Consider the following 13,143-nt stretch of genomic DNA (forward strand, 5'->3'; position numbering starts at 1 on the left):
TCCCTCTTATTCTTAAACTGTGACCCCTAGTTCTGGACTTCCCCAACATCTGGAATAATCTTCCTGCATCTAGTCTGTCCAACCCCTTAAGAATTTTGTAAGTTTCTATAAGATCCCCCCTCAATCTTCTAAATTCTAGCGAGTACAAGCCGAGTCTATGCAGTCTTTCTTCATATGAAAGTCCTGCCATCCCAGAAATCAGTCTGTATAGCAAGATAACATGGACAGCTATGTGTTTTTATTATTATACATTATTCTACATAGATATATTTATTATACAACGTGGAAACATGCCCTACAACCCTGTACATAGCCGTGCCGACCAGTGACCACCCGAATGGCCAACTCCTGCACCTATTGTCTATTGTCTGTTGTATGATTGCGACCTCAGACTTCAGAGTTAAAGGGCTGAAAGAGGCCCTTCGGCCCACCGAGTCCATACTGGCCAGCGATCACCCAGCACACTAATACTATCCAACACACACTAGGTTTACAGTTCACAATTTTTACCGAATTAACCTGCAAACCTGTATGTCTTTGAGGCGTGGGAGCAAACCGGAGCACCCGGGGAAAACCCCCACGGTCACAGGGAGAACGTACAAACTTGGCACACAGACACACACACACAGCACCAGAGGTCAGAATCGAACCCGGGTCTCCAGCACTCTGTGTCTATCTCCAGAGATGCTGCCTGACCCGCTGAGCTACCCCAGCACTTTGTGTCTATATGAGTTCACTTGTTGTCTAACAAGTACTATATAAATGACTTTAAACTTTGAGGAGAAAGTTAAGCCAGGCTTTGAGAGATTCCGGGTTAACTTTCGCAAAGATTGAAATTGTAAATCTACTTGTTTAAGAAGCAACTGCAGATGGTAGGTAGAATCGAAGGTAGATAAAAATGCTGGAGAAACTCAGCGGGTGCGGCAGCATCTATGGAGCGAAGGAAATAGGCAACGTTTCGGGCCGATCCCCTTCTTCATCCCATTTCCTTCGCGCTATAGATGCTGCTGCACCCGCTGAGTTTCTCCAGCATTTTTGTCTAAGTAAACCTACTTACCGTGAATGGATTTGAATGCTCCTTATAAAAACGCAACAGGTTTGAAAGCCTTCCCTCTGTCAAATATGACAATTTCTCAAGTTAGAAAGGTGCATTGAATGATTGAAACATCGTCGACCCACACACACACACACACACATATACATACACACACAGTCCAAGTTTACCTTTGGGTCACTCGCCCTCTACTGGGTCGAAAGGTGTTTGGTTTAAGTTTACCTTGAGATCGACACAAAATGCTGGAGTAACTCAGCGGGACAGGCAGCATCTCTGGAGAGAAGGGATAGGTGACGTTTCGGGTCGAGACCCTTCTTCAGAACCAAGTCAGACTTGACCTGAAATGTCACCCATCCCTTCTCTCCAGAGACGCTGCCTGTCCCGCTGAGCTACTCCAGCATTTTTGTGTCTCTCGCCAGTGAGAGAGACTGGATAGTCTATCTCCAGCGAGACAGACTGCCACATTATTTACAAGCAGCTTAACGTGGACTGGTGTAAATGTTTCACAAGAACTACTAGAAGCCGGGGGATAAGTCCTTCCATCCTGGAATTCCCCCACTATAGATTCAGTCAGTGCTCCAGTTTGTATTAAAGAGTAAAAAATACTCACCGGGCGGTAGATGTCCGGGTTGATGAAATTGCTCACATCATTTACGTTGTATATATAGTGCGCTCCAAAGCTCCACCCACGCTGCCCGTCATAGAAAAGCGTACACACACTAAGTTAGACACAAAGTGCTGGAGTAACTCAGCAGGTCAGGCAGCATTTCTGGAGAGAAGGAAAAGGCGACCCAGCCAAATTAACGTGCAAACCTGCACGCCTTTCAGACGTGAGAACAAACCGGAGCACCCGGAGAAAACCCACACGGTCACAGGGAGAACGAACAAACTTGGCACACGGACACACACACACACACAGCACCCGAGGGAGCCGCTGAGTTACTCCAGCACTTTGTGTCTGTGTCTCCAGAGATGCTGACTGGCCCGCTGAGTTACTCCAGCACTTTGTGTCTGTATGAATTTCCTTGTCGTCTAACAAGTAACAAGTACAATAGAAACATAGAGAATAGGTGCAGGAGTAGGCCATTCAGCCCTTCGAGCCTGCACTGCCATTCAATATGATCATGGCTGATCATCCAACTCAGTATCCTGTACCTGCCTTCTCTCCATACCCCCTGATCCCTTTAGCCACAAGGGCCACATCTAACTCCCTCTTAAATATAGCCAATGAACTGGCCTCTACTACCTTCTGTGGCAGAGAATTCCACAGATTCACCACTCTCTGTGTGAAAAATGTTTTCCTCATCTCGGTCCGAAAAGATTCCCCCCTTATCCTTAAACTGTGACCCCTTGTTCTGGACTTCCCCAACATCAGGAACAATCTTCCTGCATCTAGCCTGTCCAACCCCTTAAGAATGTTGTAAGTTTCTATAAGATCCCCCCTCAACCTTCTAAATTCTAGCGACTGGAAACATGACTTTAAATGTCGAGGACAGTAAAAAATACTCACTCGGTGGTGGATGGATGTCCGGGTTTATAAAAGTTGCTCAGATCATTTCTACTTATATAGTGGCTCTCCTGCCTTGAGCTCCACCCCGCTGAGTTACTCCAGCACTTGTGTGTCTACAGAGATGACAATTTCTGACACATAATCAGAATGATTCATTGAAGCATTGCCTACACACACACACGTCCATTCTTCAGCCCAAGTTTATCTTTGAATCGGTAGCTGGTTTCTGTCGCTACCCACTGGTTCAAGAAAGATGCTTGGTATAAGTTTACTTTGAGATAGACACAGAGTGCTGAAGTAACTCAGCGGGACAGACAGCATCTCTGGAGAGAAGGGATGGGTGACGTTTCGGGTCGAGGCCCTTCTTCAGACTGAGAGTCAGGGGAGAGGGAAACGAGAGATATAGACGGTGATGTAGAGAGGTATGGAACAAATGAATGAAATATATGCAACAAAGTAACGATGAAAAGGGAAACAGGCCATTGTTCGCTGTGGGCGAGGTGAAAACGAGTTACAGGCAATGAGACTCAACAAGACGACTTTGATGCTGGTACGACTTGAGTGAGGGAGGGATGGAGAGAGTGGGAAAAGGAAGGGTTACTTAAAGTTAGAGAAGTCAATATTCATACCTTTTGTGTGTTAGCTGCTCGAGCGAAATGTGAGGTGCTGTTCCTCCAAATTTAAACGCTACCACTGGACTTGGCAAATCACGAAGAATTCAGTGATCTGAATGCCTCGCCCATCACATGATTACCTGCGGTCTCCGAGCAATTGTGGGTCGAGGACATCTGAGGAAAGACATTCTTGCCATAGAGGGAGTACAGAGAAGGTTCACCAGACTAATTCCTGGGATGGCAGGACTTTCATATGAAGAAAGACTGGATAGACTCGGCTTGTACACGCTGGAATTCAGAAGATTGAGGGGGGATCTTATAGAAACTTACAAAATTCTTAAGGGGTTGGACAGGCTAGATGCAGGAAGATTATTCCCGATGTTGGGGAAGTCCAGAACTAGGGGTCACAGTTTAAGGATAAGAGGGAAGTCTTTTAGGACTGAGATGAGAAAATCTTTTTTTACACAGAGAGTGGTGAATCTGTGGAATTCTCTGCCACAGAAGGTAGTTGAGGCCAGTTCATTTGGCTATATTTAAGAGGGAGTTAGATGTGACCCCTGTGGCTAAAGGGATCAGGGGGTATGGAGAGAAGGCAGGGATGGGATACTGAGTTGGATGATCAGCCATGATCATATCAAATGGCGGTGCAGGCTCGAAGGGCCGAATGGCCTACTCCTGCACCTATTTTCTATGTTTCTATATTTCTATGAGACCCTTCTTCAGACTGGGAGTCTGGGGAGAGGGAGACACAGAGATATGGAAGGGTAAGATGTGAAAACGAGAGATCAAAGGGGACGAATCTCAAGGTAAATGTTGAATAGATTATTGTTAGCTAAGGGAAGGTGACAACGAGGCATACAATGTAAAATTTAATCAAAGGGACAGTCAGACTGGTGGGAGAAGTGGGATGGGGGAGGGATGGAGAGAGAGGGAAAGCAAGGGTTACTTGAGGTTGGAAGTCAATATTCATACCGCTGGGTTATAAGATGCCGCTGATAAACAAAAAATGCTGCAGTAAAGAGTAACTCGTCTGAAGTCATTAGACTGTCCAGTCTAGTCTGTCTGGAAGATTCTCAACCTGAAATTCGTTGCAATTCATTGCCACAGAAGTCAGTGGATAACTTTAAGGCAGAGATAGATAGATTCTTCATTAGTACGGGTGTCAGGGGTTATGGGGAGAAGGCCGGAGATTGGGGTTAGGGGAGAGAGATAGATCAAACATGATTGAATGGCAGAGTGGACTTGATGGGCCGAATGGCCTCATTCTGCTCCCAACACTTATGAACTTATGAAACGTCATCTATTCCTTTTCTCCAGAGATGATGCCTGACCCGCTGAACTACTCCAGCATTTTGTGTCTATCTTTGGTATAAACCAGCACTTGCAGTTCTTTCTTTCTGCAAATTAACCTTTTGTGAATACTGCAATTCTCTTTGTACCTCCAATTACTGATTCCTCTCCCCAACTAGCAAATAATCTACGCCTTGATCCTTTCTACTAAAGTTCATGACCACACATAGAGTCATAGAGTGATACAGTGTGGAAACAGGTCCTTCGGCCCATCTTGCTCATACCGGCCAACATGTCCCAGCTACACTAGTCCCACCTGCCTGCGTTTTGGCCCATATCCCTCCTAATCAAGTAGGTGAATCAGGGACCAGAGGACATAGGATTAAGGTGAAGGGGAAAAGATTTAATAGGAATCTAAGGGGTAACTTTTTCACACAAAGGGTGGTAGATGTATGGATTTGTTCTGGCCTTTCCTGGACTCGAGCTTATCCCCCCCCCCCTCCACCCACCCCCCCATCTCTATCTTTCAGTCTGAAGAAGGGTCTCGACCCAAAACGTCACCCATTCCTTCTCTCCAGAGATGCTGCCTGAACCGCTGAGTTACTCCAGCATTTTGTGTCTATCTTCGATGTAAACCAGCATCTGCAAGTTCCTTCCTATACATTTATAGCCATAGAGCAGCACAGTGTGGAAACAGGCCCTTCGGCCCAACTTGCCCACACCGGCCAACATGTTCCATCTCTAGTCCCACCTGACAGCATTTGGTCCATATCCCTTGAAAACCTATCCTCTACATAGTCCTTGCCTCTACTACCTCCTCTGGCAGCTTGTTCATTACATCCACCACCCCTTGTGTGAAATGTTACCCCTCAGACTCCTATTAAATCTTTTCCCCTTCACCTTGAACCTGTGTCCTCTGGTCCTCGATTCCCCTACTCTGGGCAAGAGATTCTGTGCATTTACCCAATCTATTCCTCTCATGATTTTGTACACCTCTATAGATCAGCCCTCATCCTCCTGTGCTCCAAGGAATAGAGACCCAACCTGCTCTACCTCTCCCTGTAGCTCACACCCTCTAGTCCTGGCAACATCCTCGTAAATCTTCTCTGAACCCTTTCCAGATTGGCAACATCTTTCCTATAATACGGTGCCCAGAACTGAACACAATACTCTATATGCGGTCTCTCCCATGTCTTATACAACTGCAACGGAGCTGCGGGTCTGTGGAGCGACCAGCTGCGGGCGGCGGCGCTGAGCTTAACACCGGGAGCCTGGGATCTCTAGATGAGATCGCCAGTTGTGGAGCTCCAACCGGAACGGCCTTGTTGGCTTCGGAAGCCGCGGCCTCCAGTGCGGAAGCAGCCATTCCAGGGTTCCCAGGCCGCTGGGAGGATTCTCCCGACGCCGGAGCAACATCATCCGGCGAGAACGGCCTGGAACATCGGGCCTCCGTAGAGGCAACTGTGGAGGCCTCAATGGGCCCGACTATGGGTGAACTGGGGTTGGGGACTGGACTTTGTGCCTTCCCTCATGGTGGGAGCCATTGTGGGGGGATGTTCTATGTGTTTAAGACTCTTATTGGTGTTATGTCTGTATTCTTTTTTTGTGTGCTGCAAAATGGCAAAAAGCATTTCACTTCACTACACCTGGGTGTATGTGAATGTGACTAATAAAATACCTTTGATACTTTGAACATGACCTCACAACTTCTATATTCAATGCTCTGGCTGATGAAGGTCAATGTGCCAAATTGTGGGGTAATATAAGTGTGTTAGTTTCATCACTGGGTGAATTCCCGAACTGAAAGGCTTCTGGGCACCTGGGAAGTTCCAATACAAGTGACTGCCACTAAAAACACTGGGGATGCCCTTTACATTTGACTTTCACGTTGATTCGATGCCCTGCCACGCAAGGCCGTTACGTTGCCAGTTTCTTCTCCAGAGAAACGTGGCTGTTTTTGCAGTGAGTTTGTGTGTAGCACCTTCCTGATCTTTGGGCACCTCTTACAGGGGAGAGGGTGGAGGGGAGAGGGGGAGAGGGTGAGAGAGGGAGAGGGGGAGAGAGTGGAAAGGAGAGAGGGAGAGGGGGAGAGGGTGGAGGGGAGAGGGGGAGAGGGTGGAAAGGAGAGAGGGTGGAGGGGGAGAGAGGGAGTGGGGGAGAGAGGGAGTGGGGGAGAGAGCGAGAAGGGGAGAGGGGAGAGGGAGAGGGGGAGAGAGGGAGAGGGGGAGAGGGAGTGGGGGAGAGAGGGAGAGTGGGAGAGAGGGAGAGGGAGAGAGGGAGAGAGGGAGAGGGTGGAAAGGAGAGAGGGATGGGGACAGGGGAGGGGGCGAGAGGGAGGGAGTAGGTGGAGAGTGGAGGGGGTTAGCGGGGAGGGGGAGAAAGGCCTTAAACATACCCATTGCCTTGGCCTCCACAGCCGTCTGTGGTGATGTTGACATGCTGTAATTCTCAAAGCCCTGAGAATACTTCAGTCAGTGTCTCAAATCGAACTGGTACAAGATTGTGTAAAGTCATTCCACCTTTGATGAGAGAGTAATTCAGCACAGAAACAGGCCCTTCGGCCCACTGAATCCGTGCCGGCACTCAGCATCCATCTCTGCACTAATCCTATGCTAATCCCATTATTATCACAGGCGTTACAGAGGCTTTAAGAGGCTTTGAGAGGCGTTAAGAGGTTTTAAGAGGCTTTAAGAGGTTTTAAGAAGCTTTAAGAGGCTTTAAGAGGTTTTAAGCTTTGATGCTTTAAGAGACTTTAAGAGGCTTTAAGAGCCTTTAAGAGGCTTTAAGAGGTTTTAAGAGGCTTTGAGGCTTTAAGAGGTTTTAAGAGGCATTAAGAGGCTTTAAGAGGCTTTAAGAGGCTTTAAGCTTTAAGAGGTTGTAAGAGGTTTTAAGATGTTCTAAGAGGCGTTGAGATGTTCTATGAGGCTTTGAGATGTTCTATGAGGCTTTGATAAGTGCTAAACTTTAAGAGGCTTTACGAGGCTTTAAGTTTTAAGATGTTTTAAGAGGCGTTGAGGCTTTAAGATGTTCTGAGCTTCTAAGAGGCTTTAAGATGTTCTAAGAGGCTTTGATAAGTTCTAAGCTTTAAGAGGTTCTGAGGCTTTGAGAGGCTTTAAGATTTGGATATGGAGGGATATGGATTCATGTTCATAGGTGCTATCAGCAGAATTAGGCCCTTCGGCCCATCAAGTCTACTCCGCCATTCAATCATGGATGAGATGCAGGCAACGTTTTGTTTAACATGTTATTTGACAGGTTTCAGACTGCGTGGGCTGATGGACCAGTTTAGTTTAGTTTAGTTTAGTTTAGTTTAGTTTAGTTTAGTTTAGAGATACAGTGCGGAAACAGGCCCATTGACTCACTGAGTCCACACTGATCAGCGATCCATTCTAAATGCCAGTGAATACAAGCCCAGTCGATCCATTCTTTCATCATATGTCAGTCCCGCCATCCCCGGGAATTAACCCAGTTAGCCTAGGTTATTGAGGGAGTGCAGAGTAGATTCACCAGGTTCATTTCCGGGATGGCAGGATTAACATATGACGAAAGAATGGATCGACTGGGCTTGTATTCACTGGAATTTAGAAGCATGAGAGGGGATCTTATAGAAACATATCAAATTCTTGAGTGATTGGACAGGCTGGATGCAGGAAAAATGTTCCTGATGTTGGGGGAGTCCAGAACCAGGGGTCACACAGTTTAAGAATAAGGGGTAGACCATTTAGGACTGAGATGAGGAAGGAGATGATGAGGAATTTCTTTAGTGAATCTGTGGAATTCTTTGCCACAGAAGGCTGTGGAGGCCAAGTCAGTGGATATATTTAAGGCAGAGATAGATAGATTCTGGATTAGTACGGGTATCAGAAGGCAGGAGAATGGGGTTAGGAGGGAGAGATAGATCAGCCATGATTGTATGGAGGAGTAGACTTGATGGGCCGAATGGCCCAATTGTGCTCCTATCACATGACCTTCTGACATAACCCAGCAGGTCAGGCAGCATCTCTGGAGAACATGCGTAGGTGATGTTTCGGTTGGGACCTTTCTACATGTTTAGGAAGGAACTGTAGATGCTGGTTTACACCGAAGATAGACACAAAAAGCTGGAATAACTCAGTGGGTCAGGCAGCATCTCTGAATGGGTGATGTTTCGGGTCGAGACCCTTCTTCAGACTGGATAGGGATAATAGAAACGAGAGATTTGAAGAGAAAGGAACATCGGCCAAGTGGGATGTTTTTAAAAGGGTGCGGACTAAAGCTCAGGATGTGTATGTCCCCGTTAGAGTGAAGGGCAAAGCAGACAAACATAAGGAAGCTTGGCTGACGAGGGAAGTCGAGGCGTTGGTCAAAAACAAGAAGGATGCATGGGACAGGTACAGGCAGCTGGGATCAAGTGCATCCCTGGAGGAGTTTCAGGAACTAAGGAGTAAACTGGAAAAGGAGATCAAAGGGGCAAAAAGGGCAGTCAGTGTTACCGTCGAAGACGTACTGAAGGTACTGTTGTGTATGAAGGTAGACAAATCTCCAGGGCCTGATCAGATATGTCTGAGGACATTACGGGAAACTAGAGAGGAAATTGCAGGAGCCCTGGTTGAAATTTATGAGTCATAGACACATAGAAACATAGAAAATAGGTGCAGGAGGAGGCCATTCGGCCCTTCGAGCCAGCACTGCCATTCATTGTGATCATGGCTGATCGTCCCCTATCAATAACCACTGCCTGCCTTCTCCCCATATCCCTTGACTCCACTAGCCCCTAGAGCTCTATCTAACTCTCTCTTAAATCCATCCAGTGATTTGGCCTCCACTGCCCTCTGTGGCAGGGAATTCCATAAATTCACAACTCTCTGGGCGGAAAACGTTTTTTCTCACCTCAGTCTTAAATGACCTCCCCTTTATTCTAAGACTGTGGCCCCTGGTTCTGGACTTGCCCAACATTGGGAACATTTTTCCTGCGTCTTGCTTGTCCAGTCCTTTTATAATTTTATATGTTTCTATATGAACCCCCCTTATCTTTCTAAACTCCAGTGAATACAAGCCTAGTCTTTTCAATCATTCCTCATATGACAGTCCCGCCATCCCAGGGATCAATCTCGTCAACCTACGCTGCACTGCCTCAATCACAAGGATGTCCTGCCTCAAATTAGGAGACCAAAACTGTGCACAGTATTTAAGTCGTACTTAAATACAGGAGAGTTGCCGGAAGACTGGAGGGTGGCAAATGTTGTGCTTCTTTTCAAGAAGGGCTGCAGGGAAAATGCTGGGAACTATAGGCCGCTGAGCTTAACATCTGTAGTTGGTAAGTTACTGGAGAGTATTCTGAGGGATAGGATATACAGGCATTTGGATGGGCAAGGGCTGATTAGGGATAGTCAGCATGGTTTTGTACGTGGGAGGTCGTGTCTCACAAATTATTTTGAAGGTAAGGGCAGAGCTGTAGATGATGTGTACATGGATTTCAATAAGGCTGGGCGATCGTTTCGCCGAACACCTCCGCTCGGCCCGCTATAACCAACTTGACCTCCCGGTGGCTCAGCACTTCAACTCCCCCTCCCACTCCGTATCCGACCTCTCTGTCCTGGGTCTCCTCCATGGCCAGAGCGAGCAACACCGGAAATTGGAGGAACAGCACCTCAATGGATCAAATATTGCTAATTTTCAGAATAGGTCATCTATGACTAAACAGAAATTAACAATTGAATATAAAGCACATTCACAAAAAAGACGGGTCCTCTGCTCCATACCTATAACACTTGACTTTAGTGCAGTCCTTCTGAATATGCCCAAATTCTCCACATGAATAACATTTCCGCTTGGGGAGTCTGCATCCTGGGGGCATGAACATTGAATTCTCCCAATTTTGTTAGTCCTTGCTGTCTCCTCCCCTTCCCCAGCCCTCCTGCTGTCTCCTCCCATCCCTCCGCCTTCGGGCTCCTCCTCCTTTTTCCTTTCTTCTCCCCGCCTCCCCCACCCCCCATCAGTCTGAAGAAGGGTTTCGGCCCGAAACGTTGCCTATTTCCTTCGCTCCATAGATGCTGCTGCACCCGCTGAGTTTCTCCAGCTTTTTTGTGTACCAGGCATTCGACAAGGTTCCGCAGGGTAGGCTGCTCTGGAAGGTTAGATCACATGAGACCCAAGGAGGGATGGCTGAATTGATAACAATTGGCTCCATAGAAGGGCTGCTTCTCGGATTGGAGGCCTGTGACTAGTGGTGTGCTTCAGGGTTTGGTGCTGGGCCCGTTACTGTTTGTCATCTACATCAATGATTTGGATGAGAACATACAGGGCAAGATTGGCAAGTTTGCTGATGATACAAAAGTGAGTGGTTTTGCAGATAGTGAAGATGGTTGTGAACGATTGTAGCAGGATCTGGATCGATTGGCCAGGTGGGCTGAGGAATGGTTGATGGAATTTAATACAGAGAATGATGAGTTGTTGCATTTTGGGATGTCTAACAAGGGCACAACCTACACAGTGAACGGTCGGCCTCTGGGTAGTGTTGTAGAGCAGAGGGATCTAGGAGTACAGGTGCATGGTTTCCTTGAAGGTCGAGTCGCAGGTAGATAAGGTGGTCAAAAAGGCTTTTGGCACTTTGGCCTTCATCAGTCTTGAGTATTGAGTATAGAAGTTGGGAGGTCATGTTGCAGTTGTATAAGACTTGGTGAGACCGCATTTAGAGTATTGTGTTCAGTTCTGTGCACCGTCTTATAGGAAAGTAACTATGATAAAGGAAACAGGCCATTGTTAGCTGTATGTTGGGTGAAAACGAGAAGCTGGTTAATGAAAGTCCAGTCAGTGCTTGGAAATGTAAGACCAGTGCCTGTAAAAATAAATCCAGTACTTGTTAATTTAAGTCCAGTCCTTATAAATGTGAGTCTAATGCTCATAAATGTAGGTCGAGCAGTGCTTGTTATTTGCCTAGTTACTGAATGTGTAACAAGGAAGTGGAGATGCTGGTTTAAACTGAAGATAGACGCAAAATGAAACCAAATTTCGATTGAACCTCAATGTTGTCAATGAGGTTCAAATGACAACAAATATATTGCATCAATGCTGGAGTATGTCTCGGGTACGCGCACGTGTGTCTCGGGTGCGCGCAACTTGAAGCTCGCCCGGCGATTTCTCACTCTCTGAACTGGGGCGTTGAGGGAGCGGAGTTTAGACGCGGAGTCTGCAGAAGTTGGCGATTTCACAACTCGGGGAAGTCGAGGAAGGATAATTTTTTAGACCATTGCAACGAAGAAACGATTCTGTGCTGCGGCAGATGCGAAAATGTAGACCCAGCGCTTGTGAATGTAAGTCCAGCGCGTGTTAATGTAAGATAGACCAAAATGCTGGAGTAACTCAGCGGGACAGGCAGCATCTCTGGAGAGAAGGAATGGGTGATGTTTCGGGTGGAGACTGGTCAGGGATAAGGTGAACGAGAGATATAGACGATGATGTGGAGAGATAAAGAACAAATGAATGAAAGAGATGCAAAAAAGTAACGATGAGAAAGGAAATAGGCGATTGTTCGCGGTGTGGAGGGTGAAATCGAGAAGCTGGTTCTTGTGTGCTTGTTATTGTAGGTTCAGTGCTTGTTAGTGGAAGTCCGGGAACCGCACGGAAACCTTGGGTGGGGCGCCAGAGGTTCCCATTCAGGTTTCCTAAGTGGGACAGGGGCACATGTTTTTGTTTTGTAAGCCAGCATCTGTAGTTTCTTGTCTCCACCCATTGTTGAATTTCTGTTTCATTCAAACATCCGGCACCTTGGATTGTGTTACTTTTATTCTCTTTAGCTTAGTTTCGTTATTTTGGTTTAGTTTTGAGATACAGCGCGGAAACAGGCCCCTCGGCCCACCGAGTCCGTGCCGACCAGCGATCCCCGCACACTAACATTATCCATCGCTCACTGTAGTGTAGGAAGGAACTGCAGATGCTGGTTTAAACCGAAGTAGGACACAAAATGCTGGAGTAACTCGGCGGGACAGGCAGCATCTCTGGAGAGAAGGAATGGGTGACGTTTCGGGTCGAGACCCTTCTTCAGACTGGTCAGGGAAAAGGGAAACGAGAGATATAGACGATGATGTGGAGAGATAAAGAACAAATGAATGAAAGATATGCACAAATGTAACGATGATAAGGAATCAGGCCATTGTGAGCTGTTTGTTGGGTGAGAACGAGAAGCTGGTGCGACTTGGGTGGGGGAGGGATGGAGAGAGAGGGAATGCCGGGGCTACCTGAAGTGAGAAGTCAATGTTCATACCACTGGGGTGTGAGCTGCCCAAGTGGAATATGAGATGCTGTTCCTCCAATTTGCGTTTAGCCTCACTCTGACAATGGAGGAGGCCCAGGACAGAAAGGTCAGTGTGGGAATGAGAAGGAGAATTAAAGTGTTTAGCAACCGGGAGATCAATTCAGTTTAGTTTATTGTCACGTGTACCGAGGTACAGTGAAAAGCTTTTGTTGCGTGCTAACCAGTCAGCGGAAAGACAATACATGATTACAATCGAGCCATCCACAGTGTACAGATGCAGGATAAGGGAATTATGTTTAGTGCAAGGTAAAGCCAGCAAAGTCCGATCAAAGATAGTCCGAGGTTCACCAATGAGGTAGATGGTTGTTCAGGACTGCTTGCTACAACTAACTAACTAGCCCTGTCCCACTGTACGAGTTCATTCAAGAGTTCTCCCGAGTTT

The sequence above is a fragment of the Amblyraja radiata genome, chromosome 30 (genome assembly GCF_010909765.2).
Source record: "Amblyraja radiata isolate CabotCenter1 chromosome 30, sAmbRad1.1.pri, whole genome shotgun sequence".
NCBI lineage: Eukaryota > Metazoa > Chordata > Chondrichthyes > Rajiformes > Rajidae > Amblyraja > Amblyraja radiata.